This window comes from Cetorhinus maximus, chromosome 8, assembly GCF_964194155.1.
Source record: "Cetorhinus maximus chromosome 8, sCetMax3.hap1.1, whole genome shotgun sequence".
Taxonomy (NCBI): domain Eukaryota; kingdom Metazoa; phylum Chordata; class Chondrichthyes; order Lamniformes; family Cetorhinidae; genus Cetorhinus; species Cetorhinus maximus.
The window spans coordinates 44337852-44343851 of record NC_135886.1 but is presented as its reverse complement, the minus strand read 5'-3'; positions in this window follow the sequence as shown (position 1 = coordinate 44343851).

The following is a 6000-nucleotide window of genomic DNA, read 5'->3' as shown; positions in this document are numbered from 1 at the left end:
TTCAGAACTCATACTTGAATAATGGTATCTTGAACATTCAAATAAGCACCAAGATGTAACTTGGCTGGTGGTGAGAAGAACCCTCCACATCAGCTCTTGCCTGCACACCCAGAGTCTTACCACCACCACGTTACCCTCGAGGTGGCTGTGGTGGGGAAGAAACCGTCGCCCACCTCCTTCTGGTAATGTCTTTCCCAAAGCTGGTCTGGAAAGGGATGCAGTGGCTTTTTCAATGTTCATCCTGAGCAGCTCTGTGAACACAGGACTCTGTTCTTTAGGGCTGTTCCCATGGCCAGACACTGAGATAAACATCAACTGTTGCTGAAGGACAACCAACTCGGTGAAGGACGCTCTTTGGTCTATCCAAAACTTGCTGGTCTTCCAGGGAAAAGAACTATCGATGAACAAGTGTTGCAGGCTGGCACATTCCAAGGTCCAGGATGATGTGCTGAGGGGTCACAAAAGCTTGGGGCCACTGCCTAAGGGCTTCCCACCACAGTACACAGGTCAAATTTGAACTGTTATGTGTGTACTTTTATAAATTTTATGAATAAAGTAAGTTTTGGGGAAAAAATGTCTCTTGAGTATGGTGACAGGGGATGACCAATATCCATAAAATGTGAAAAACTAAATGACACTCAAGGTGCAATCGAATATGGACTGTAATACTTATATACCAGGTTGAACATATTCCCAGCTAGAGCCATTATTTGGAGGCCAGGAATGCCAATGAGAACACAAATATACACAATGGCAGAGAAACAGATGTTTTACAGATTCTTCTGAAGCGATTCTTACTTTAACATTTGTGACCTCATGAACTTCAGGCTACATTTAAGAACACAGATACAATACACAAAATTGAATGAGAAAAGGCAGTGGAGATGGTGTTAGGGCTGCTGGTGTTTTACTTGTAAGGTTAAACCCATAAGGTGATAGCCATTATTGGATGCATGGTGTTTCAATGCTTTGATTACTTGTTGTAAGGTGAGATAGCCAATGAAAACCTGTACATACTCCCCTACATTCAGTTATACATTCAAGGGCTCCCAATGAATTATACACAGATTTTAATAGAGCATCTGAAAGCCATCAAAGTTAGGTTAAAGTATATCAATAGTCAAGCCCGCTTTCACACTTTACTGATCTTGCCAACATTCAGACCAAAACACCTGGTTCATGAAGCATTCCACTCTTCACAGTATTTTTAAAAAACTTACTGATGAGCAATTCGGCAGTTCCCATGAGGTTTCTATTGGCATGAACACACTTGTTCGAAAACACGGAGCTGGGATAGTCCAAGTACTGAGCATGTGATGTACAAAGTGACACATTCTATCTGTTCTGGTTTCTGCATGTGCCAATGGTTACGTTCTGTCTCTTCATATGCTCTATTTCATTTGACAAGTCTATCAGTAACACTTAGAAATCACTACAGAGTAAAAATGCACAAGGCATGAACACAAATATGATGGGAAAGATTTCCCTGTCAAAGACATGAAACATTCAGCAGTCTTTAGCTCTCAGCTGTGCTTTTCATGAAATGGTGTGTGGCCCTGAATCAGAAATATTGTGCAGCCCAGTTATTCAGACTAGCTTATTCTGCTCCAGTCTTGTTCCCTAGGGATTTTCTTAGGATTTTGAAGGATGGGAAATCATTCAAAATTCAGATAACATAGATGCTTCTACTCAGCTGAGATAGCTGAAGCAAGCCTGATACAGGAAAAGGCTGATAAGACAAAGATAAAAGAACAGGGAGGTTGTGATATGACTAACAACCCAGGAAAGCACCTTAAAGATTTACTGCTGTTGGGAAGCACAAAGCCATGGGATAGAAACTTGTCTTCTGTGATATCACAAATGGATTGAGAGGCATTGAGAGGGTGTCTGTCACATCTCACCTGATATTCAAAGAGGCTGAATATTGGACAGGATGTAGAATATCATAAGACAGTCATTGCAGTATCTCCTGTTTTGTGCTACCTCCCACGGTAAATTTCTAATCCATTGTTAAGAAACTCATTCCTCTCCTTGTTAACATATACTGTACCAGAGTCAAAAAAATCATCTTAGTGTTTTCTTTGGGGAGCTTTTAAGTCACTCAGTGCAGGATGTTAGAATCATTACTCACTCGTACTGGTGTGGGAACCTTCCTTCCAGGTTTAATCGTTTTTTTTTAAGAAATATACTTCATTCATAAAATTTGTAAAAACAGTACATAACAGTTCAAATTTGATATTACATAACATGCAATACAGTTCAATTTCTTTCACAGTATGTAGCACACTGAGATGCCTCATTACACTTAGAACTATAGGTTATATTTATGATATACATTTATATTTTATGTTATTCTCTGGTGGATACAGCCCCGAGTGGTTTTCAACCATTTCCAGCTCCTTGGTGTATATGGAAGGAGGGCCTTAGACTGTGGCCCTTCCCCATTGAACCTTAGCGATGACTGTCCAAGATTTAGCACGTCCCTCAGCACGTAGTCCTGGACCTTGGAATGTGCCAGTCTGCCACCTTGGTCACAGACAGCTCTTTTCACTGGCTCTCTTTTGGAAAAATAAACTTTATTCATAAAATATCTGAAAGAATATTACAAAACATTTCAAAATGGCCATCACAAAAAGTGCAATCAGATTCAAGTTTTCCACATAGGTCATGAGATGCTTCAATACAATCAATGAACATTACAGACATTTCAACATGGTCATTACAGACAGTCAAACAGTGTAATGGTATTTTAGTTATCTACATAGATCATGTTGCACTCTGAGGTGCTTCAATACAATTGTGTTACATGTAATATTCACTGCATCCATTCAATGTGAGCCATACAGCCCAAAGAGTCTAAACAATTCCCAGCCCCTCGGTGCACTATGGCAGAAAGGTCTTAGACAGCGACCTTTCCCCATTTCGCCTTTGCGGTGGCTGCCCCAAGCTTTAGTGCGTCCCTCAGCACGTAGTCCTGGGCCTTGGAATGTGCCAGTCTGCAACACTCGGTCGGGGGCAACTCTTTGCACTGGAAGACCAACAAGTTTCAGGCAGGCCAAAGAGTGTCTTTCACTGAGTTGATGATTCTCCAGCTGCAGTTGATGTTTGTCTCAGTGTGTGTCCCTGGGAACAGCCCGTAGAGCACAGAGTCCTGCGTCGCTGCACTGCTCGGGACGAACCTCAACAAAAACGACTGCATCTCTCTCCAGACCTTCTTTGCAAAGGCACATTCCACAAGGAGGTGAACAATGGTCTATTCCCCACCACAGTTACCTCGAGGGCAACGTGCAGAGGGGGTGAGACTCTTGGGGTGTATGAAGGATCTGATGGAAGGGCCTTTCTCACCACCAGCCAAGCTATGTCTTGGTGCTTGTTGGAAAGTTCTGGCGATGAGGCATTCTGCCAAATGACTTTGACAGTCTGCTCGGGGAACCATCCAACAGGAACCATCATCTCCTTTTCCTGACTTGATACTCACCCTAATGTCCAATGAGTCATTAGCTGGCAAAAGGTTAGGACGTATTAATGCAGCAAGTACTCCACTAAGTTGCTGTCTGGAATAATTTTGCTGATAAATGATAGCCTGGAATTTTAGCTTTGGGCACAATCGGTGGTCCAGCACAAATTGTACCCAAAACTGCTCTAATTTTGAGAAATTATTTTTCTCAGCTTTTCACTCAAATTCATTTGCGTATCACCAAATATAAAATCTGTCATGAACCAATGGAATTGAGCAATATTTTAAAATATATATTTGGGGAACTATGGAAATAGTGTAAGGGAGGGAAGAGGTGGTCTGGCTACAGAGAGATGGTAACGGTAGAACCAAACAAGGAGAGCCCTACCAAACTTGATAATGAAGGAGAAACATTGGAGAGGATAGTGTATGAGATCATGTCAAAGGCTGCAGAGTGGTTGAGGACCATCAAAATCACCATCACAGATTTTGGTTAGTGTGCCCTATGGGCTGTTGCCGGGGATGCACACAGAGATAAGTATCAACTGCAGCTGGAGAACTATCAACATAGTGAAAGGCTCCCTTTGATCTTCCAGTGCAAAGAGTTGACCACAACCAAGAGTTGCAGACTGGAACATTCCAAGGGATGCTGAGGGATGCACTATAGCTTGGGGCAGTTGCTGCAAATGCACAATGTGGAAAGACCACCATCAAATCCTTTCAGTTATAGTACACTAAGGGTGTGGAAACTAGCTAAAATCCCTGGGGCTGCATGTTTGCCACGTAATGAACCTTGTAAATATTAACTGTCATTTTAAAGTTTAATGAGTAACAAACAGTATTGGAAGAAAGTGATTTGGTTTGTACCTTATGACCATTCAAAGTTGACAATACATAAGATTTATAAAAGTACATTACATGAATAAAGTATATTTTTGGGGGATAAAAGATTTTCATTAGTGCTGTTTTGGCGTTGAGAGTGGCAGAAGCTTGACTGGAGAGGAGTGGAAACAAATACAATAAAAATTAATTGTAATTTTCCCTGGCCTTGGTTGATTTATGCCAGACAGGAATTGGTGTGTTGCAATGAGAGATTTTTTTTTTTGCAAGCTTCTCCCTGCAACAGATGGCCAGGAAATAAAATCATTGCAACAGATAATGAAGATTGCTCTGAAATATCGGGGTAACATTGCATTCAAGGCTTCGAAGGTGGATCAGGGAATCTAGGTCCAACATCAGTGCAGGGCTCCTGACTCTCCGTGCCCAATGTCTAATTCTCCTCTCAGCTTGACTGTTAAGATTTACGTCCTTTAGCTAAAGCTTGTTGCTGCTGTTTTGAGAAAAAGAGGATGTTCCCTGGTCTGAATACACTAACTGGCTTCATCTTAACAGCCCTGTCTCTACACTTGTGTAATTGCTATAGTTTGGAAATAGAAAGGGAAGTGACACCAGAATTCCTGTATTTAAATTCTTAATGGTGCTCATGTGTGTAGACTGTTGACCAGCTTGTGTCTGTGTTTGAGAGCTTGATTAGCTGATTTTGGTTTGGTTATGCATGCATGTTGTTACAATGTAGAAATGGGAGATTGCTCAAACATTCCAGCATGTCTGGTTTGGGCTACGAGAGTAACAAAATTAATCAATCAGTTGGACTATAATAGGTTGCAACTCTGGCCTAAAGCTTCATCTGCCCTGTTTTTTTGGGCATAGGGGTTGCAATTTGTGACCTGCCAGCACTTGTTCCATTGGAGGTGAGCAACACACAAACCTGGTGCTGCCACCACATCTATCTCATTGTAATGTGGGGCCCAGCAGGTTCCTCACTGCTAGCATCTTCTTCGTATTGCCTACTACCTTGGTGCTCAGCAGGGGGCTGACCAATGTTGTGCTAAGGGCACACAGTGCAGTCGGCCTGCTCTTCTTAAAGGCAGTCTGTCCCTCTTATGGGTAAGCTGTGCTGTGTGATATTGCTGGAATTCACTGCCTAAATGGAGGCTGAAATGTTCAACTTTTTTAAAAGGTACACCTGAAGTGCTATAATCTGCAAGCTACAGGCCAGGTGATGGAAAGTGGGATTAAAAATGAGTGGCTCGTTTCTTTTTTCTCTTTTTATTGCCGGTGCAGACACGATGGACTGAAGGTCTCTTTCTGCGCTGTAACTTCTCTATGGTTCTATGGTTAAAAGATGGAACACCATGGCAGAGAGAGGGATCCAGGGTGACATATGTGGCTCTGGAGTCGTGGAACTGGCTGGTCACAAATTGCAACAGTAGAAGTGGGCAAGAGGAGTGAAGTCGGCAATAGGAGTGAAGTCAGAGTTCCATGGCAGAGGAGGGGGCACATGAGGCCTCAAGGGCCAACCTCAAATGGGAATGGGAATAGGTGGCCAAAGAGGTCAACCCCCAGGGTCTGGGCCCAAGAATCTGGTAACAGCGTCATAAGAAGTCCAATGATCTCACACATTTTGTTAAGGTCACTAACTGCATCTTCACTTGAAATCTCCTACTCATCTCACCATCAGTGTCTCTCTGCCCAATGCACCA